Source organism: Dermacentor albipictus, chromosome 10 (assembly GCF_038994185.2).
Source record: "Dermacentor albipictus isolate Rhodes 1998 colony chromosome 10, USDA_Dalb.pri_finalv2, whole genome shotgun sequence".
In the NCBI taxonomy this organism is placed as follows: Eukaryota; Metazoa; Arthropoda; class Arachnida; order Ixodida; family Ixodidae; genus Dermacentor; species Dermacentor albipictus.
This window is the reverse complement of record NC_091830.1, coordinates 26896097-26919303: the sequence shown is the minus strand read 5'-3', so window position 1 is coordinate 26919303 and position 23207 is coordinate 26896097. Positions and strand designations below refer to the sequence as shown.

General features: G+C 49.4%; 1 protein-coding gene and 1 long non-coding RNA gene across 2 annotated transcripts in view; one reads left to right on the top strand and one right to left on the bottom strand.

The window, feature by feature from the left end:
* LOC139050799 (fibrous sheath CABYR-binding protein-like) overlaps positions 1-23207 on the top strand; it is a 135609-nt gene that overhangs the window by 6853 nt on the left and 105549 nt on the right. The gene's annotated exons all lie outside the window — the stretch shown is intronic.
* LOC139050624 (uncharacterized) lies at positions 20702-23004 on the bottom strand. The gene is made up of 3 exons (XR_011508982.1): positions 22543-23004; positions 21299-21387; positions 20702-21106 (listed from the first exon to the last, which is right to left on the bottom strand). It is a non-coding gene; the product is annotated as an uncharacterized lncRNA (long non-coding RNA).

Here is a 23207-nt window from a genome sequence, read left to right as displayed (position 1 = left end):
GGGTGCATCATCGTAATTTGAAAGTTTGTACCGTGGACGGAAATAAAGAGCGCAGCTACAGAGTCCCTATACGACTTTGCAATTTGTGCCGCTTTCAGGGCGGTGGTAATTTTCTCAGCGGAATAGTAAAACGCACGCAAACCTTGACGACGCAGATAGAAAGAGCACAATAAAACAAGGCGTCGCATTGTATACGTTGTGTTCTACATGATACGTCATTCGAACACATGCGTACAAGTGAAGACATACAAATCGTGCAAATAGCTGCTACAGACGCCGAAACATTGTAATAATAAGCGGTCGACTGCCTCAGCACTGAAATTATTTTCGTCGCCCCCCACGGGCCTCCCCTCCGGGGGCCGCAGTGATTTTTTGGCAAGTCCCTCTGCGGCCGACACACAAGCTGGCTCAGTGGCCCGGGACTTTTCGTGATGTGACGCCCGGAGCTGTTTTTATTTCCGACTCTGCCGTTTGACGCCAGCTTGCGTTGGAGGTGTGCAGCGGGACGGAGGTCGCCATTTCTACGCAGTTTCGAGTTTAATTCCGGTGAATCGATGGTCTGCGTTAAAAATTAAAAATTCTCGGTGTTTGCTGTGCCAAGCCGCGATCTGTTTGTGTGAGGCTCGCCGAGGATTCCGGATTGATTTTGACCTCCTGGGGTTCTTTAACGTGCGTGTAAATCAAAGTACTGGAGCATTTTTTTTTTCAGATTTTTCTTCTTTCATTTCTTTCCCAGTCGAAATGTGGCAGCCGCGGCCAGACTCGAACCTGCGACCTCGAGCTTAGCAACCCAAGCTACGGCGGCGGGTTGCTCTGCATTTGTTCTACGTTTGGTCTACATTCGGTCTAAATTCACACCTGTATACATAGTAAGACGCCCGACAACGTATGGGGACCTCCTGGTCGGAAAATGATGGTGTATTTTTTGCGTTTAGTAGCTGCAAATACATTAGTACAAACTTTGAGTAGGAAACTAGTATTTGAAGTGTAAATTGTGACACTAATGGATAGTAATAAAAGAAAACCGTGGAGCCAAATCGCAAATATGCCACTAATAAGCTAGCTACGCATGTTAGCGTCAATTGAACGTATAACTGAATAAGCATTGCGATAACAAAATAAAATAAAATGCACTATACATCAGTAGTTATAGCTCTCTGGAAGAACATAAAATAATGCTTGTTCAGAAGCGCGTAACGATGGAAACAATAAAAGGGGGCACGAAAATAATGGTGCCGAGAAGTGTGCAGTGTGCTTTCCGTAATTAGTTCTCACCTGCTGTAAGAGGAAATTGCTACGTTAGCGAGAGAAGACCTACAGAAATGTTTACTGTTAATACGGTTAATAATTCTTCTCTCCCATCTGCGTGTTCCCATCTCCGGCGTTTTCTCGCAGCTAGCGTTTCAAACGGAACGCCACCCTGAACGCTACTTCCGCCACCGCCACTTTTCCTCGTCGTCGTCGTCGGCGAACAGCCTTGACCCACAGCGGCACGTCGCATAGCTCTCGACTCGCAGCGCGTTGTCGGCGAGCGAGAAGGCAAATGCTTCTGTGTAGTTCCACTGCAACGTTGAACGCGTGCGCGCGCGCACTTGCGTTTACGACAGTCTAGGGACATTTTGATGTCTTTTTAATGACTTTTCGTTGCCTTCGGTTGTGCTTTCTGTTACCTGCCCCGGTGGGCTCTGGTCTTGCTCTGCTGAGCACGAGGTTGCGGGCTCGAGACCCGGCTGTAACGGAATGCAGAAGCATGGGTGGAATGAAATAAACTAGAAGGGAGCGTTAAGTCATGCGGCCAGCCCTGGCAAGCTAACTCTCTGGGAAGCCATTCCCTTCAATTTTTTTTCCTTACAAGGGTTAGTTCAACACGTGACGCAGTGTATTGGCCGAGCGTGTTTGGTTACCGGTAGTTTCTTTTTTAATTGACGTGCAATAGTTCGGCTGCCCTGGCGTAACTCTGCCTGCAGAGCGGGAGCATTAAAACGTTACCGTCCGCCCATAGGGGACAGTCGCGTGCTGGGCCGGTTTATATGACTTCAATCGCATTGTGCAATACTTTTCACCGGATTGTTTCCTTCCTTCACGGCAAGGACGTGCGTGTACAGTGCGGTTACCTTAATCCGAAGCCCTCCACGATTACTAAGGCATCCCATCATAGACCCAGTGTTGCTTTGAGAACTTGAATTCCGTCAAACAACCGTGTGTTATCTCTTTTTCGTAACAGATGCGAAAGGTGCCGCTTTGTAGTGCAGCACGAAGGTACCACGCTACTATCCGCATTTTAGCTTCGAGCATTCATTGTGACCATCGGTATACCACAAGTCAGTTTCGACAGTTCCTTAGAGCCAGTGAAATGTGCTGGCATGCTCGCTTGCGGGCTGGATATCCAACGAGACGGAATGTCCAATAGTGGACGTTCGGACTTTTAGAACGTCCGACATCAGATGTTGGGACTCTGAGGACATTGGGACTCTGAGGACATTGGGACTCTGAGGACATTGGGACTCTGAGGACATTGGGACTCAGGACATTGGGACTCAGGACATTGGGACTCAGGACATTGGGACTCAGGACGTTCGGACTCAGGACGTTCGGACTCTTAGGACGTTCGGACTCTTAGGACGTTCGGACTATTAGGACGTTCGGCCTCGCTTGACATGTATTTAGTCTCGCTGGACATTGTCTCATTGGTCACGTTACCCGTTTGACATGCCGTCTGGTTAGACATCTATGCTCCGAATCCAGCACAGATTAAAAGTAGAAAAATGCAGGACCCGTGGCCGCCTAAGCATCCGAACACGTCTTTACTGTGCGAGGCCTAGCGCTTCGATCCTACTTCGTCCATCTCCTGTGCTCCTAAATATGGGTTTCTAATTTTTCCAGCGCCGTAGTCCAATTTTAACAAGTTTGGAGTTTTTATTCGCGCTACTGAGAATGCGCGAGAAAACATGATTGTCGTCGCGCTTGAATATCGTACGCCTGACTGAACTCCCAGCGCCACGAGTACCGCAAGCAACAGCAGAACAACGTACAAATGACACGAAAATTATATGTGTAGTACTCCATATAACAGTAACTGCAGCCGGAAAACGAATGTAAAACCACGCCTGTTTACTTCTCTGTACTTACTCGTTTACCTTGGAAGCGATCAGTTGCTTAAAGATCTGTAATTGTGTAGTTCATCTTTTTTTGTGTGTGTGTGAACTGAAGGCCCTAATGGACATGGTATGAATGAATGAGGGAAGGGGGAGACTGAATGGAATACATTCAGGTCAAGGAGGTTCTTGATTAAAGTGAAGGAAGCGCTGGAGGCATCGTGACTGGAGTATTTACATAAATAGAGCGTCACTACAAGAATGCAATAAAACAAGCGACGTTGGACCTAATTGAGTAGCACACTCGATTACGGTGTTGTGCTCAGCGTATTAAGTATCGTAAATAGTGACGGAACGTCATGCGCAATCTCACCCAGGTTGTCAGTTACCTCATGTTCAGAGAAACCTCATTCGTTCGAATGCCAAGTATTTTCTTCCTCTTCGAAAGGCTTGTCCTGAATCTGCCAGATATTGTTCTTATTTAATAATTTATTTACTTGCTTACTGACTTAATTATTTAAACTTTGACTGCAATTTGGACACAGGGATGTTTGTTCTGCGGCCCAGGAATTCCTTACAGAATCCAAGTGATTTCCTTGTCAAATTTACATGTATTTGCTTTTTAGTGTTTCTCACTTACTGAGAACATTCGTTGCTGTTTGCTTCACGGTAATATGTAATTCCCATTTTGTCGTCACCTACTTTTTTTAATGCAAGTTTATTCGTGGCAGCCATCTTGAATAATCCGTCCTATTCTTAGCCGGTCCCTTAAACATGACTGAGATTTTTTTTCTCTCTCTTTTTGACACCATCGTAAAGCATACGACAGATGACCGGTGTCTCATCTGAATAAAAGGATCCGGACACGAAATGAACGGTAATCACATTCTAACGTGGCCGATGAGAACGTGGGATTAGACGAGACGGGCGAGATCGGGAGATGAGCAGCAGCAGCAGCCGCTGCGCGTGCTCGGGTAATCGCGCCGGGGACGCGAGTAATTTGGGCAGCCGGGAAATAACGAGTTTGTCGTATACGGCGGGGAGGGACGTATATGTGCCATGAGCTTAGGCCTCTAGCGCTTACGACAGCGAGCTTCGTAGGTCCCTAGGATTCTATCGGAAGATTCTATCCAACTCGACGTGCGCGCAAGCTCGGGACAGCCGGGATTCGCTAGCATCGTGTGCGTGTGCGTGTGTGTGTGTGTGTGTGTGTGTGTGTGTGTGTGTGTGTGTGTGTGTGTGTGTGTGTGTGTGTGTCGCCGAACTTCTTGCAGCCTTGCGGACGCCCTCGCAAGCGAAGGTAGTCGCCCTCGGAGGGCGCACTGTGCACAGTGACAGAACGGCCTCCTTCGCTGCCATCTGGCGCCCTTCCCAATGGGCCCCGGTGAAGACGCTCGGGCATGGAGGAGGCGGCCGTACGCCTCTCCTCTGTCTGGCCAGTACTATGCAACGGCGTGGAAGCGAGCTCCTCTCGTGCTAGTTTGCTAGTTTCTACAAAGCTGTGTGTTCAAAGGACGATGGATGTGCGCTATTAAAGAAACGGCGATTTTTATGTTTGTTATCAACACTGAATTAAAGGTTCAACGATCTTCTAGGCGACAACCGTACGACAAATAATTGACGAGGTTCTTACACACGCATGGCACCATCGCTATTTGGATGCACATTAAAGAGTTTTCTTTTAAATAGACGGACGGATCGTGCAATTTTTATCACCAATCTGCGCAGACATATCGACGGGCTTAAATCGGCACTGTCGATAATATACAGAGTGTGCATAGTAGGAAGACCACACTTGTACACTCTTAGGACGTTTGGGCTCTTTAGACGTTCCGACTCTTGGGACGTTCGGACCCCTAGGACGTTCGGACTATTAGGACGTTCGGCGTCGCTTGACATGTGCTTAGTCTCGCTGGACATTGTCTCTTTGGTCATGTGACCCGTTTGGCATGCCGTCTGGTTAGACATATATGCTCTGAATCCAGCATAGTTTAAAAGTAGAACAATGGAGGACCCGTGGCATTCAAGCGTCGAAGTTCGTCGGTACGCCGCGTCACACATCAAATTTGTTTTTGAAAGAACTGTATGGTCGTCGCTTTTAGGGGTCATGTTGCTTCCGGAGTACCGTAGTTCGCCAACACCGTCCTCTTCCACCCGCCGCGGTGGCAGTGACACGATGTCTCCGGGTCGATTCCCTGTCGCATTCCGACGCGGAAGGAGTGGAGGAACTCTCCCTCCTTTAATGAGATTATCTTGCGCGCCGACGCCAGAGATGACGAAGCAGAGCCCTGATGACTCCAGCACGCCCGAGCGGTCCAAAAGAAAACCGAGGCGGCGGCAGAGTGGTTCACTGTTTGTACATTGTATGCTAATGATCGGCCAACGTGGCCCCGCATGCCGACTGCCCATTTGTCTGAGCAAGACCAACGCTGGCTGGCCCAAGCTCGGTTAACGTTGGACTACAGTGGCACCACATTTTCCTCCGCTTTAGTGCTACTTTGGACAGCTCGGGCGTGCGGGACGTGCCTCAGAGGTCAATATCTGACCAGTTCCGTGTTCTGACCACTGTATAGCCACATCACTGGGCCTACACTGGCCCGAAGCTTGGGCGTCCGTGACGCGATACACGTCCATTGGTCAGTAGATCAGTCAACCAATGAATCAATGAGCATTCGTCTTCCCTTCCGTAATTCCACTAATAGTTGGCACCGTCGCTGTTTTTGCCTGAGATTAGCGAACGCAGTTAAAAAAAAGAAACCACGCGAACCGATGCGTGATGTCAGTGTAGGGAGCGTTTATTTTACGTTCCTATGCCATGACAGCAAGGAATTGTACAGGAGAGTATACATAAGGCGCATACATTGGCGTCAAATGAGGCTCGGCTGCATCGTGTCGGGCGAAATCGGCTTAAGCCTCTTTTTTTGCGTCCGTTTTCTTCAGCGATTCCCTGCTGCTCCTATTGCGTTTAGGAAGTAAGTGTTTCTCTCCGTTGCAGACCTTGGCAGGGAAGTTGGTAGGAGTCCTAACCGCAATACGCTTCCGCGCTTTGAAAAACGAAAGAACAAAAAAATGTAGTACAAGCGCGGGAAAGCGTGAAACTGTCGTGATGTTTTCGAGACGGCGTAGCGACTCTGGAATGCGCGCTTCCCCGCCGCGCTGCTCGGCGCCGCGTAGCTCCCGGCCCCGCTGCACGTATTTTCGTGAGGCCGAACTTGGGAAGAAGGATGTCGTTGCCAAACGCCCGCCCACCATTGCTCTCCCGCTCGCCGCAGGAGTTCGTTGTCGCCGGTGACACGCATCGCTTTCTTTTAGTTCATCCGTACAGCCTCACTTTTACTTCCTGCCCCGTTTGAATTTTTGCTGTCGTCGTTTGTTTCTTTCTTTTTCTTTTTTGTTCGCGGTGCGTCGTCGTTTTTTTCGGAGATGAAAGACCTCTCTCTCACTACCTGTTGACTCCGTGACAGACTCGGCGGCGAAGGCTTTAGAGAGTGGAGACGCAAGACATGTGGCTGGCGTGCCCGGGCTAATTGCCGCTTGATGATTCCGTAACAATAGCAGTGAGGTTGCCTCAGAATTCTTCGCTGGCCTCGCTTTTCTCCTTCCCACTGGCTCGGGCTTGGTTTTGTTTAGGACAAGCCGTTCCGAATCCCGAGGACGTCACTTCGTCGTCTACATCATGGGTGAGTTAAACGCGCCGTGGCTTCTATTGGCTGTAGTGTTTACCTTCTGGACAGGTCGCGGGGGTTCGGTCTCCAGCCACTGAGGTCCGCATGTATGGAGGCGGACCGAAAAACGAGATGCTTTTGTACCGAGGTTTGGCGGCTCGGTTAAAGAACTATGGTCGATCAAAATCATTGCAGATTCCTACGTCATTCAGCCAGAGCATCGTTCGACCTCCACTACGCAGTCTGTCGTATAGTTACTGTGCTGCTTTCGGACACGAACCGTATCGATCAACATTGGTGGTTTGGGCCGAACAGTTTCGGTATTAAGGCGCAACAGTGTCGTCTCGTCTTGTATGTGGCAAGGTGATGTCACTAGTCTGCGTGTGTGTGTGTGTGACGATTAACTGATCCGTAGTAAACCTCCGTTATACGTCGGCCACCGATGACCGCGTGTATAGACGTTGTATAGACGTTGTGTAGACGTTGTTCGCAGAAAATAGCCGCCTTGTGACGATCGTTCTCGAATCGCGGCCCAGCTAGCGAACAGCGGAATGTGCCTGGGCGTTGCATGTGGGTCAGATAGGTCGCCTCGCCGTAAAACCGGCATTCCTCGTTCTCTTACCCGTTGCCGAAATGTTTTCGCGATGCTCGAACAGGCCGTTCCGCTTGACACGGATCTCCGCTGCGTTCCTCGAGATTGTCCATCTGTAAGCTTCCCGCATAGCGCAGGCGCTCGTTTTGCTTGGCAACGGCAAAGCTCTCTGTGAAGTATACTGACATTCGAGCTTCGCAACCGGAGAGTTCTCCTGTCTCCAAGAAAAGGATACATCCAGTATTCTGTGCGTATCTGCAAAAAGTGCATTGTGGGTCGTGTGCGCGGGTATCGGTAATGCATGGACTATTTCAGACGCATGTCCAAGGAAGACTCGTTTTATTTTGTTCGCCGTTCAACCGAGTCGATTGTTTCCGTGAGGGTTGTTTGCCAAGCTTCGCGCATTAACGTCAATGAAGTCAAGCGATGATGGATCGCGCATTATGCTGCAGGTTTGAATGGAGTACAAGAAATTGCAATTGGCGCATTGTCGTGTCAGCAAAAATAGTAAATAAATAAACGTGCTCGCAAGCTGTTCTTTTGTGTATGTCATTGCGCTTGAGTATGTATGTTGCTGTTGTCAAGCTTCTTGCCCCTATCTTTACCTGATGTCACGTTGCAATGTGCTGTAGCAACTGAACGAGCAATAGCGTTAGCTTTATGTAAATTTAGGTAATTGATACGAAAATAAATTACTTGGGTGAATTTATTGTGCGATGAATGCTATATTTGCGAAAACGTACGAATTGTGTTTAAAAGCGAGTTCCTGCGTTCTTATGGTACTAAATTAGAGTGACCGCACAGTTGCGTGAAACGGTCCACGAGACTTTGACGCAAGTGGTCACGTGATTTCGTACGTAAGTTTTTTTTTTTCGTTGTAGGCATTAGCTGTAGACGCGATGCTTACCCCTACTCGCTATAGGATTAACGATTAGAAAGGAAGGTTTCACAGGCCAGTATGCCTGCAAATCTTCACCACTGAACCTGCACAGAATAAGTTTCACAAAGTTTGCCGTGCAAATGGACGGAGTCGAACCTTCGACGCGGTAGCCTACTCATGTGCTTGTATACCAGACAGTCACCGCTGAGCTATAGCTGAGGCTCTTTTTCCCCTGTACTACATGGAGGAAACGGTATAAAGCAGACAACAGTTAAAGCGATACGTGCGTCTGACAAAGGCACGTCAAACGGTGCTTCCGTATGCTGGACTGCGTACACGTAACGTTCGTGTGCGTGCAGCTAGGTACAACCGTAGGCGAGTGAAAAGTAAGGTTAGGACTAACGTGGCGGACGGCGCAGACGACGAGTTAGGAGATCCTTACGGAGAGGTCGAGAGATGTGCACAGGGGTGTCGAGATGCGTGGAAATTGCACAAAGGTCGAGAGATGTGTGTAGAGATACGTGCGTACAGGGATGCATACAGGACAGGTGTGTGCATACAGACAAGATACGCGCTGTCCAGTTGGGACACCTAGTCCCGTCTTCCGCCGATGTCTTCTTCCCTCGCCTGCGTATTTAGCCTCGTAGAACGTAAGCCTCAATGTGTTTACTTATTTACTTTTCTCCCTCTTTGGCTTCGAGTGTTTCTCGGATTACATCTTTGTTTCTTTTCTACTTTTTCTTCGCGGAAAATTCAGTACGGCAGGTGTGGAGGTGCATGTGCGTATCGACGCGCATCACCGCACCTGCGTTCGACGACGCCTTGTTCGATTCGCAATACTCGTTTCGACACACGAGGAAGAGCTAGGAGTCTAGACGCTCGAGCAGTCGGTGGCCTCTCGAGTGTCGACATCGGCATCCGAGCAGACGACGCTATCCTACACGCATTCTTGGCACTTCTTTTTTTTTTCGGTGCTTCCGAGTCAGCCTGTACGTGCGGAAAGAATAAAGACACGCCGGAGTTCTCAGCCTTTTGACTTGATGAGCTGTGGCGATCAAGGTTTGACTGGAGCACGTAAAAAAGAAGCCTTTCGTTTTCGCTGTACTATTGAGAAATTAAACTTTTGCGGTAGAACGTCACTCGCGCTTACTGCGGAAGGAGTCTTGGCAAGTCAGAGGAAACGCTCGGACGGAATACGAGTGTCAGCACCGTCCTGTAGTTCCTGCATTATTAGCTCGAGGTGACGTCACGAGCTTTGACGTCTGCTCATTCGCGGGATCGAATCCCGGACACGGCGGCCGCATTTCGATGGGGGCGAAATGCGAAAACACCCGTGCGCTTAGATTTAGGTGCACGTTAAAGAACCCCAGGTGGTCAAAATTTCCGGAGTCCTCTACTACGGCGTGCCTCATAATCAGAAAGTGGTTTTGGCACGTAAAACCCCAAATATTATTATTACGTCTGCCCATGTTGAGCTCAATAATTGTCATTGAGGAAAAGAAAAAAAAACTAGCAAAAACTGAAAACTAGGAAGGTTGAAGAGCTTGTCTGGGCCCGAAATAGCGCTAATTCACTGTTTCAGTGCGTAATTAGACTAGTAGCTTAGCGTTCCATTTGTTCAGTACTAAACGGGCTTTCGAAGTGAAATGAATGAAAAAGAAATTATGTACTTAACTAAACTAGTCTAAGTTTTCGGAAATCGGGTTCTTCTTTTGCGAATACAAGGCCCTCTTCCCTAGTACATAGTTTCCTTCGCGGATGTCATTCCTCGATAGGGGTGGTTTGGGGGGACCAATGGCAGTTACTAACACCCAGAAACTGCACGTGAAGTTGTTTCATTTACGTACATAAACGGGCACGGATATTGTTTTACTCGGTGAAGAGTGACCGATCATCAGACTCCACGTACCCATCTGTATTGGGGCCAACGCGGGATAGCCTTGGCAAGTGTCATGCGATGACGCTATGAACGTCTGCGCTGTAAAATCGTGCTTCTAACGCTTTTAATGTTATTGCAAGCGCGGAGAGTCACCAATCAATTGGCGACAGCTACGCGTCGGCGTCACGCAAGTGGAACGTAGGTGTACAGGTATCACCATGCGTCACACCTGCCCTAGCTGCTGGTTAATACGGAATGTGTCCTTTCCGAACCTCGCGGCTTGTAGAGCGTCGCAAGGTGACCCCGTTCCGTTGCATCGGCATATTATAGATTCGGCCCAAGAAATCGCTCAGAAAGCGACTAATAGCGATCCGTCACGGAGAATGACGCAACAAGTTATGTCATGTGCTTACAGATACGAATCTTTGCAGACAACCGATGCTTATTCGTACTCGCCTCCTGTAATTTCTGGAAAGCCGCTTGTCACTCTGTCCCAAATGAACCGCTATTAGCCAGGGATTAACCTTAACGCTCTTTTATTTTTATTCAAATAGGAAAGGGTCTTTAATCGATGCTGGAGGTTTTACTAATAACTTGCGAGCTTAACTTCTTTCTGGAGGCAATGTTTGCGATCGCGTGAGTTACTTGGCGGTGAGAGAATGGGTTGTCTTTTACCCGTTTGCAACTTGATTTATGCAATTCAGTACCAGAGGTCTACCTCGAAGAGAAAGCGTCGCATATGTTTAAGGGAAAATATAACTCCTTTCATATTTGTTTTAGCGTTTCGAGTTGATGATGAAGCCGTCTTGGCGTTGCCAGCTTGTAATCTGTTGGCGCATTTAGCAAAGCGATTACCTCGAAAAGTTGGTAGACTCTGGTCAATTTGCAGCAAGCTTCGTGCGCAACTAAGCTCGTAATTTCGCACTCGTTTAGAATTAGTCGTACATCCGTTAAAAACATCAAGTGTGGTTCTCTTCGATGCACTTTTGGCTTCATACAATTGTTACTGAAACAGTTGGCTTTGTCTGTTAGCGTCATACATTTCTTTGTTTGTCGAACCTTGTTGCCTAACCAACCTGGCCATATCTGTTAACTAAGTATTCTTTTTAACTTCGATTGCACCGGTACGTAGAGACGTCGTTTAGTTACTCGAAAGCAAGGCCGCTAACTCCTGATATGTGCAAGCCATCACACAGCTGCAGTCGGGTAACGCTGAGCTTCCAGGATCGCTTTCACAACGTTTCTATATACGTATATGGCTTAACCAGTGACGAACGGGAAAATTCCGGGAATACGGAATATATGCCTGCCGCCTTCCTCTGGCCACCAGGAAACCTCCTCCCCATATAGTTTCTGTACGCCTCAACTGTTCCGTATCGTGGCGCAAGGGTCTCTTACATGTCACCAGCCAAGCGTGCGAAGCCCCAAGTTAGCAAGCGACGCTGGCTCGCGGCGCGTCTGCTGCCGGCGGGCGCGCGTTTCAGTGTCCGCATACGTTTCGTCTTGCGTGATGCCAGCTAACCTTAAACTCTCGTCGCACACGCGGTGCCGCGTTCTGTAGCAACAGAGCGCGGCACATGTCGTGACATGCTCCGAAGCGGCGTCTGAATGGCGGCCAGCTCCACTACCTCACTTTACGCATAGATTGCGCTGAGGGAGCATAACGTACCGTACTTGCTCGTTTAGGCCCCGCGCTTTTCAAGCGAAGCTTGTATTGCCTCACAGGTGGCGTTGTAGTGGTCACGCAAAAATCCGATCGCTTCCAGGGGACGTATTCTGAAACGTTCGCCTCCGCGAAAGTTTCGCCCTGGCCACGCCTCCGCCAACGGCGTGCGCTGATTGGAGATTTTAGCTAAACCGGAAATTAAACAGCGCCATCTAGTAGTTCCGGCATACGCCATTTTAACGTCATGGTGCCGATGGGTGCTCTCGACATGTATTGAATAAATGAACATGTCTTTTGGCGTCTCTTGGCGTTCGGTTGGTGGTGAAGTGTAGTAGAAATTAGATAGGTGGTAGTTTATAGTAGCCTTTTTGGTGGCGTTTTACACGCGTTGTTTCGCGGCGATGTTTGTTGATTCATATAAAATAAAACATTTCACACCTCCTTATTCAATTTATTTTACCTAAAGGCGCCGTAAGCAAACATAGTCAGTGCCCAGAACCCGTGCTGCGGCCACTACATTGGAAAACACACCCGAGCCGCTCTGCACTCGCCGGGCGTGATCTCTCATGCGATGTGAAGCGTTCGAGAGCGCGCGTTGGTAGTGCACGCTGACGTCACGGGTAAGCAGTCGCTTGGCTTATTGAATGTGACTTTCGTGGAAGGCGAACGTTTCAGAATACGGCCCCAGAGCAGAGCAGCTGTGGGAAAGGGAAGTGTGATGAGTTGACAGCTGCGCCGGCATGGGAGCGAGAGTCATTAGCAAGGATTCCAGCTGCATAGGCGCGCGCTCACGCCAGGCCGCAACCAATCAGAGCCGTTTCCATTCCTCCGGGCAGGAAACGGTTTCGCGCGCGCTGCGCTGGCTTCGTTTCCGTTCAGTCCATTATCGCAAAAACGGAGGGTACGGCCACGCATTGTGCGTTCCCCCGAGGAACTGTCAGCGTTCGACGAGCGGCGGCGAGAACTCGCCCGAGAAAGGGCTCGCCGTCGGCGCATAGATCCAGCCATTAAGACCAAACTATAGTCCGACGTAGCCTGAACGCGCGTACTCGTTACGTCACGTTTGAGATAACAGCGTCTAAGTTCGACCGATGGTTCGACGCCATGGCGCCGCCAACGTAACCGGTCGCGGCCGACGCTTGTCCGCGCTGACAACGTCGGACTATAAACGCGCCTTTAGAGCCGCCCCATCCCAGGCAATCCGACAGTAGCGAGAAGGTCCCAAGCTGAGAGAGTGCGAGACCGAAGCAATTCGGCACCGTTACCTGTGGGTCAGTTAACCGTCACTGTCAGGTTCACGCAGGACAAGCTTCGCTTACCCTCGATTTCCGGTGGGTTAAAGGTTCGTAATCGTTTTTCTTCCACTCATTTTTTTACTGGTTGCGGGGGGGGGGGGGGGGGGGGGCCTTGCACGAGGCAGGCTTATGGCTACTCATCGAACCCTCGAACTGCGCTCGGCCCGCTACCGAAATAAATGGCAACCACGGGCAGCCGACCGCGGCCTCAGAGATCGAGCGGCGCGGGCTGACGCCGCCAATCTCGGAGTCCATGGGCGGAACGCATTCGCAGTCGGCCACTGATTTTTCGGACACAGACTAGTGCTATTTCGTAGCCGCTTGCGGGAATTAACAAGCACGCGAGGTTTGCGCGCGACGCTTTATGAAACCTTAATTTCTTTCTCCAAATTGTCGCACTCCAGTGTTGGGGTTCACCATCGCAGACCTTACAAAAGTAAATACGGTATATAAAAAAAAAATGTTCCGTTTACTAAGTGGAACCTATGCGGACGACTGCACTTGAGCGTCGGCTCTTCCTTCGGTCGAGCTTCTTTTCACTGTTACTCTGTATAATTCATAATATCGTGCCACATAAGTCTCACTAAGTTAGTGTAGAACGTGTTAGCCTCAATCCACATAGACACGACTAATTAAATGGAACATAATTCCAATGAAAAAAAATGTTCCACAGCGTTAGCACAACTTACGTGGAACAAGGATTACTGTTTTGAAAGCCACTCTTACCGGGAGAAGCGGCTTGGTGGGCCAGGAAACGCGCGATAACGAAAAATGCAGAAAAAAGCCGTGCCCTCCAAATTCCCCGCACCAGCTCGGGATGACGTAATTGAATTTGACACCGTCCGCTCATGGCGAAGTTAAATTTTCTTTATTGGTAAAAATCGATTACAACGCGCTCTAAAACAGCTAAATATCGAACTTCGCAAGTTTCCCGAACTTTCGCCTACCTGCTATGGTACGAATACGAAACGAATACTTTGAACTTCGTGACGTCATTCTCTGGCGTACAGGCGTGAAAAAGAAAGCAAAGAAAAAAAAAACTAATTACTGTGATATTTACTTTATCTGCTCACAACTGAGCCATTGCCGCGAAATTAACGAAAGTAACGTTGTGAAATAACGTTTCATCAGTTTCCACAGGTCTATTATTTCTCTGTAATGTCCTTTTAAAATATGATATATATAGTAACTGAACTGTTGTATACACGATCAGCGTCGAGTAGTGCGCGTGTTCGCAACTCCTTCGAGAGATCAGCGTTTCGCGCGCTCATCCTTACAGCTGTAACAGAGCATCATTTACTTTTATTGTTTAAAGAACGGGAACGGAGGTGGTAAGGTAGCTGGCTTCGTAACTGTCTCACTTGTGGGTGGACGCCAGGACCCGCATTCACAAGAAGCTCTTACGATGTAGAATCGTTCTTGAAACATGTGGAGAACAGCGCAAACAGACGACCACAAGAATGGAGACATACACAGTGCTTGTTTGTACATGTGTTCCGTATTGTGGTCGTCTGTTTGCGCTGTTGCCCGTACGCTTCAAGATGAACCAACTCGCCCAAAAAGGATTGATTGAATCGTTCGCAAGAGAAAATTCCAACTAACCCTATGCTGGACATAACTAGCGAAGGCGACCGGCCGGCCAATGGCATAAAGTACTTACGAGCTAAAAGCTTTGCGGATTCGGCCCCTGAACTGTTCGGTGTCCAAGGAGGAGAGGAGGAAAAGGCAGTGAGAATGACAGCGTGGTAGGGCGAGGAAAACGAGTACAATCAACAAAGTAGACACTATGGTTAAGATATATATAAGGATACTAGCTGGCACAAAAAATATTAACTCATAAATGTGAAATTGCACACATATGTGGAAACGCAGGTGTACAGCACAGCGTGTCGCGCTGTTATGCCACTGCGGCTCTCTCCCCGCGTTTCCTGCCGCGAGCCCGGAGAGTAATCGCTCCGCTTCGTCCCTGACCGGGGAGGCCCGATTATCCTTGAACTTGCTCGTGCCCCCTCGCGAGTTGCGTGTCTGCGGCGGCGTTTCTTTTTTTGGGGGACAGGGAGCGTGGCCCGCACGCTTCTTCCTGCGTTGGCGGCGGGTCGCTGAATGATTTGCCGCGCCGCCCGCCGCCGCCGGCAACTTGTCGGTCGAGCGGCTTGCCGTGTCGACTCGACCCGTGTGACTCGACCTGTGTGACTCGACCCGCTCGGATCGAGTTCATTCAAACTAATGTTGAATTGCCGTGTCAACTCGACCCGTGTGACTCGGCCCGTGTGACTCGACCCGTGTCAACTCGACCTGTGTGACTCGACCCGCTCGCGTAGAGTTCATTCAAACTAATGTTGAATTGCCGTGTCAACTCGACCCGTGTGACTCGACCCGTGTGACTCGACCCGTGTCAACTCGACCTGTGTGACTCGACCCGCTCGCGTCGAGTTCATTCAAACTACTGTTGAATTCCGATGACAGATCGCGAGCGCTCGGCCGGATCACGAACGGAGCGAGTCGTTGCTACCGAGATCGCTCTCGTCAAATCGACGAATGGAATGCGTGCGCTCCTGCGGGGGGCACTTAGTTCAGGGAAATCGAGTCAGAGGGCGCTAGACTAGAGGTGAATCGGGTAGGCCTCATCACCATCATCGTCTGGGTCGTCCCGGCATGTCGTGCGTTATTATTATTATTATTATTATTATTATTGTTGTTGTTGTTGTTGTTGTTGTTGTTGTTGTTGTTTTGTTTTGTTGTTGTTCCGTGTGGGAAGAATCATCACTGGATTTGGGATATGCCTGGGTCCGAGTTGTCACTAACCAGCAGCAGGAACAAAAGCGCCCGGCGCGACGTAGCGTCGATGTTTTCCATGCCGTCCATAGCTGCCCGCGACCGTAAACAGGCGGCCGTGACAGGAAGCAGAAGCGGGTGAAGGAAATACGTCACGCAGACTTCCGGTCAAGTCTGCTGATTTCGGCGGAGCAAATATATATTTTTTCTTTGCAGTGCGATCCGGAATCGGTGGCTGATCGCACAACACACAACTCACCCTCTCATTCTGACGTTGGAATAGGATTACTCCATACAATGCAGAAAAACTTGATCTGGATCTACCATTGAAATCCAACATAAGCTTTTGTTGGCTCCGTTCGGTGTCCACTAAGGGGACGACACATTTGCTGCTGCAAGCACGAATGCACGGTAAGGAAACCTAGGCGACATGGCCGCTAAGACTTCCGACTGTAGTTCATTCTGGATTGGTTCGACATGCTTCGCCGTGGTCGTTTTGTCGATCGGCTGGCTCGGTTATGAGAGCATTCAGTTAAACTACGGCTCGGTTACGGCCGCTTTCCGATGGGGGCGGAATGCAAAAGCTTTCGTGTACAGTACAGTAAAAGCTCGTTAATTCGAACCGCATGGGGAAGCCGCTTCAGTTCGAATTAACGAAAGTTCGAACTAACGAAAGTGAAGGAGAGCAACAGTACACTGCGATTTGGAAGCAGTAGGGAATGTCAGAAATTTGGCGTGTGCCGCGGGCACACGCCATCTTCAAGTCGAAGCTCTGGGTCCGACGGTGCCACACCACCGATGTCTACAGAAACGAAAGTTAGCCGAGGCTTAACACCATCACAATGAATCGCGACGGCCGATACCTCCTAAGCTAAAAACAGAGGTACACAACCGATGAAGACTGCCGAGACGAAGACGCCGAACATGTGAAGGTGGCGAAGGCCCTGATTCGTTGGTTCTTGATTGCAAGCGCAGCTGCGACGTACTTGATTCGCTGTGTTTTGGCGCTTGCCGTGCCATCTCCGCACAACATTAGCAGTTGTACAAGATTTGCAAAGCCTCCGAGATTCGCAACGGGCAAGAAGTCTCGGAGGTTACGTAGAACGGAGAGGCGGCAGCCGCCGCTGCCTTCGGGCTGACCTCGCGTCGGTTAGATTTTTTTCCGATTTTGCCTTCTCTCGCCGTTCTCTCCGTTTAGGAGGCAATACAGCCTTGTGTGTAGGCCGTAGGCGCATTTCTCTGGCCGTGTGCCAGGCGAGCGTAGTTCGAATTATCCGTGAGGGAACCTTCTCGCGTTCGAATTAACGGACTTTTTTATACATAGACTTCTGTGGAGCTTGGCCGGACCAAATCGTACAGTTCGAATTATCCATAAATTCGAATTAATGAAGTTCGAATTAACGAGCTTTCACTGTACTTCGGGTTCACGTTACGGAACGGCAGGCGGTCAAAATTAATCCGGAGCGCTCCACTGTGGTGTCCCTCAGCAGCCTCGTAAAATAACTTGGAGAGCCAGTGCTTGTTCTCATTACTCTCTTTCAGCCTTGCTTTAGGTTCCCTGCATGGATCGAAAGCAACGTCTGCAGTATTGCATAAATAACATTTTCGGTGGCCAAGATGCTGCACCGGTACACGTTTTTCGCTTCTACCCAGTCTGTGTGTGTGTGTTCCCTTGGTGTGTGTGAACCGGGGGAACGACGTGCAGCAGCGAACAAAGTCCTTCCCCCAGGCAAGACTCCTCCGAATACCTTCTTTACTACCCACGCCTCGCTCCCTCCCACTCTTCATCCATTAGTCCCGCGCGCCTTTCGCACGTGTTATCGTTTTCTCTACGCACCTTTTGTAGGCAAGCCCCTCTGCCATGGCGCCTGGCATCGCATCGCCGACAACCGGACGACTGGCTTCGCGACGAACCCTGCCTTGGCTTTGTTCGTCTTTTTTTTTTTTTCACCCCGCCACGGTCGGTCTAGGCATGGGTTGTGCGCCCGGTGGAGTCTTCCAATCCGGCCCTCTTTGCTTCGTTCGTTGCTCGGAAGTTGCCCGAGCCGTTTCTTATTAACGTCTTGCCCGCCGCTTGAGTCTGCGAGGCAAGACGAGGTGAGGCCGAGCGTGAAAAGCGACTCGGACATCCCTTTTTTTCGTGTAGACGTGTTTTTGTGCACGTCCAGCCTAAGCTGTGCGAGAAGGAAAGAGAAATGCCAAGCGCCGGTGGGGTCGTGGGAGGATTGGGCAGAGAGGGGTGAGTCGTGTCGAGGACAAACTGGTGGTGCTATTACCGGCTTCTGCGTATTCCGGAGCCGTGGTAATTACTTCCTGTTAGCGATGGTTCTCCGGGAGAGTCGCTGGAGGAGCTTGGACAGAGACACGTCTGAAGGTGGGTGTGTGGGAGGGACGCGAGTGGACGGTACGGCGTGAGCCGTCTCACGGATGCTGTTTGGTTCTGAGCGGGAGTAAAAATGAATAAAACTACAAAGACAAGCGGACACGCACAACAGAGAAGGTGAATGCATCTGCTTACGGTGCGTGTTCGTGTCTTTAGCCCACGTTTCGTAAGTTAACCGTGCTTGGTAAACTTCTAATTTTCTCAGCAACGAACACTTCCTGACGATTGATTCGCGAGCTGCACAAATCGCCCTGAGAAAAAGTGAGAATAGAGATAGACGCCATGTTTTACCGCACGGTTTACGCTACGGGATGACCGTTCCGTATTCCCATACCGCGGTGGCTGTGAACGTTCGAGATGGATCTGTTGCTCGATGCGTACGCTGTAAGGCGGGTCCTCACGGAGCGAGCTTTCTCGACGAAATTAACATGTTAGAAGAATCTGTTCCCCAGACGCCCCGCCGTATTTTTCGCTGCACCTCACTGCAGCGACGAGCGCCGCCCATAAAATGGCCGCGCTGCTGCAACTGCGCCGTCTGCTACTCGAGCGGCTGGTTTTGCCTTCTGCCAACGCGCGACAATGCCATTTAGACCTCCGGAACAACCGCTCTTTCCTTTGAGGCATTAGAGTGTTTTAGCAGAACGTTTTTGACGGTCCGGTCCGCTCTCGCGTACCCGCTCACAGTTAGCGGAGCGGAGGACGATGAATCAGTTTTAGCGGAGCGCCCGGCTGCGTCCGAAAGGCATGTGCTTGCCTGACGCGCCACCTTGCCGCAGAAGGTAAAACCGCTATGAACATAATATTCAAGTTGTAAGAATTGCCGCAATAAAATAATATATTTGGAATTGCTCAAGTGTCTGAAGGCATTTCACGCAATACATTGCATTTTCATTTCTTATATATATATATATATATATATATATATATATATATATATATATATATATATATATATATATATATATATATATATATATATATATATAATATATTAACAAAGCCGTTACGCTCTGTTGTAGCCAAGACAAGGTTTTTTGCTCTTTCAGTACACCTAAAACGTGGTCCGCATAAACAAACGTGCACACATGGCATGATTCTGAAACGGGTTCATGGCCACAACCTCCCGAATAATAGAAGATCTTCGTGTCTCCTAAAGTGTACTCTAGGTTTGCGCTTTACAAATCCCGATTCAAACGACCTCGTGGACGGGCCATCAGCACTGGGGGCAGCCATTTTGTTTCGCTAGACCCGCTTGACGCGCTCGCCGCGCTCCGCTGAGAAAGCTTTCTAGCGGAGAGGGGGCTCCCGTCCGCTCGCCCGCTCACTGCTGAACGAGTCGCGCATGCGCACTTGCGCTTCCGCTAGCCCGCTGAGCGGAGCGGACCGTCAAAAACGCTCTGCATTACCGTACGTCCCGGCATTTCACGTGGGTCAGAATTCTTTAGTGTCCTTGCATTTCCGCCCGTGTAAGAGGTTAAGCTCCACTCAGCCCCGGTGGCCCGTCTGCATTTCATTATGCTTCTGGTTCCTCGTAGTTTTCCATTGTTCGTCTGCATGTTATCTTCGGCAGTGTCCCCCCTTTTCTCTACGGACGCCGATAGCCGTATGTGCAAACTGCAACGCATGAGTCGGCAATTTGTAAATTTCGCTTTTGTTGTCGTTGCTCTCGCCTTTAACATGTGGCACGTATACCCACGAGGTGGAGATTGGGTGCTTTTTGTGCATGTGTATTTCTTTCTTGTCTGTTTTTGTACGTCTGCTTTATCTTCTCTTTACTGCACGCCACCATAAAAGGACCATGTAGTCGCCCGTTGCCATTCTCGTTTCCCCTCGCTTGCGACTTGCAGGAAACGGTTAAAACTCGCGTCCGTTTGTGGGACAACAAACAAGCTTGCATCCGGGCTCGTACGATGGTTTCTCGTGCTGAAATTGTTTCTATTTAAGAATAAAAAATGTTTCCGTTAAATCCAGTATGATTGCAACGAAAGTCGAAAGGAGAGTTCCACACAGCGGTGAGGGAACTGTTAAACTACAGTCAGCATCCCTTTATTACTAGTGAACACGACGTTTTTAAAATTATTTTTCTTTTCAGACTGCATGTGCAATATATTATCAAAGTCCCACGGTTTTCGCGTTGCGCTCTCTTTTGTCTTAGACGCAGCTCATCCAAACAGACATTTTTCTTTTAAATATTATCAAATCAAAAAGGTGGGATCAGCTGTGTGGAATTCTGAAGGACCTTTATATATATATATATATATATATATATATATATATATATATATATATATATATATATATATATATATATATTATATAAATGCCGACTCATTCTGCCCTGATTGGAGGCTTGCCATCGCCTTCGGGTTCACTGATATTTTAGTGTCTGCATGCATGTTGGGGAACTGTTCAGCAATATGATAAGATGGATTTATTTATTTGGTTGTTTACCGTGTTGCAAGAAAGGTCCATTAGAACAAAGACGCCAAATTGGGGCTGTTTATTAATGCTTTTTTTAACTTAAACATACATTATTTTTCCCTGCATTCGAATCTTTTGAAAACTTCAAGCACTTGAATTTCGACTGATGTCCTCTCGTCTTTGGGACACGACCTTAACTTGTGGGCAACTATCTGGCAGAAAAGGGCTGCCTCGTCATCGTCTTGATTTAGCAGCTGATCCACAGCATCAGTGGCCCGGTCTATCTCGCTTTTATTTTCTGGTGACCTTTTCTGAGCGTTTTGCGGCCCCAGTTTCTCAGATTGTGGGCTGGTCGAGTTCTTGCTGGAGAACAGATTCTGTGCATGATATACTGGGGCTAGGAGGGCTGCTCATTGCGTCTGCGTCCTGTAAAGGTAATTCCTCGTCGTTGGAATCTGTAAATTAAGAAAAGTGTGTTTTATGAATGAGCACCGGTGGTAAACGTTTTCATACTTTGCTGGGAAGTTTTATGAGCGTGAGAAAAGACCTATCGTGTTTAAAACAAAGTGCGTGGCTAGAGAATTCCTGCTTTGAAAGAATTGTAACGTCCTGAATGACATTTACACTAAACAAATCAAGTTTCTTACCACCTTCGTCGCTGTACACACTAATCAGAAATCCATCCGCCGTCCTTTCTGTGTCTGTCTCCGTCTGCTCGGTGAGTTTGCTGGTAGTACTGCGCAGAATTGTTTTCAATATGCAATTTTCAACTTACACAGTCACCTGACTAAACTCCCTTCACGCACACACGCACACACATACACGCACACGACCACACACACACACACAACACACACTTTTCGACGTTATTATAAACCCTTTTTTTAAACAAGAGCAGCAAACAAACATATATACTATTAAGAAAACAAGTATAGTCCTCTTTCAAACAGTAGGTATATGAACACGAGACTTGGTTGCCAATGTCCACTTGATCTTTCACGGACATCAGCCGCTTAATATATGGCCAGCGGATGCATTTTCAGTAGTCTGCACCGGATCCACTGGGCTCGCCAGTCTTCCATGCCCGGTGTCTTCTAGCGAAAGTGTCCCTCAAGGCTTTCCAGCGTGGTTAGACGCTGCAACCTAAATAAAAGACAGCGTCAAAACAAAACGTGGACGCGTCACAACACGTGTACGTCTCGATAATCAGCTCTCAACCACAGTGATAATCACAAGCACATCTGCCTGCTGTCAAGCTGCGCCGAATTAGTTGGCAGTGCGCATCGCCTTCACGCTGTTGGTTCTGCACCAAGACGTGTGGGACGCCGACTGCGGCTGCATCGCCTTCCTTTCGGGGCTCACTATTTCTGTGCTAGATCTGGGGGGATATTCTGTAGGAGTCCACCTAGTGGACTGTCCATTTCGCTGCTGATTGGATGCAGCTGTATGAGCGAGGAGGAGACGAGCGGCCCCAGCCAATCAGCAGCGGCCAAAATGGACAGTCCACTGAATGGACTCCTACAGAATACCACCTCTGGTCTAAGCGCCGATACAGATAGCGTATGTCGGGAGCGGTACGCCTGCGCCGTACCAGCAACCATAAGTACCGTGCCCTACAACAGCTAGCCGACGAGGCAGTATACTGCTAGGCATGATGGCAAATATGCAGTGCCCCCCCCCTTTTGTTTCTTTACTACTGCCAACTACTGCCACTGTAAACGCTGAGCTACTTATAGTTAACATATTTTGTACGTACTTGTCGGCACTCTGTTACTGGCGCGGTTGCTAATGCTCTAAACGCGAACGGCTTCTCACAGTCCGCGCTCAGCGCGCACGGCAAGACAGAACTCCGCACGAGCCGTGCGACACAATCTGGCACAGTTTCACTCACCGGCTGGGTCACGTCCACAGTCCGCGAGCACCTCTTTCCGAGCCGTCATCTTTTTCCGCAGATCTTTGTTATCCGGCCGACGATAGTCCCACAGTATCGGTCGGATCTGCACGGCTCTAATTAACCTGTCGTTGTATTCAAGGCGTGCTAGCTGCTTTCGCGGACTGCTTCTTTGGCCCTTCGACGACATGCTTGCTTTGGAGCCATGCGGCGTTCATTCCCGGTCGAGTGTGTCTCTCTCTCGCAGACGAAGCAATCGTTGCAACGTGGCTAGCTGCTTGCGACGCTACGAAACAACGCAACAGAACGGGAGTAGCGGGAGTGGCGCTGTGGGAGCCAGGGGGCGTTGTTACAATCGCTTGTAGGTACAGCGGGGCGTGGCGTTTCCCAAGGTGCTCGGCGTTTCCGCGCAGGCTCGCGCGTGCTCGGCGCTTCCGGCGGCGAAGTTCGCCCGACGAAAATGCCTCTCACGAGCACGAAGGAAACAAAGCGTATAGGAGAGGGCTCCCCGGCTAGCGCGGTTCCGTTGGAGAGAGTGTGTGGCGGAAGTCACGTGCTGTTTTAGCAAAGGAGCGCTGAGACTGCTGTTTCTCGAACATCCTCGTTGCCATAGCAACCGCGCTCGCGAAGTTCTCGCTGCTGCTTTCGGCCTCCGAAAAGTGAGA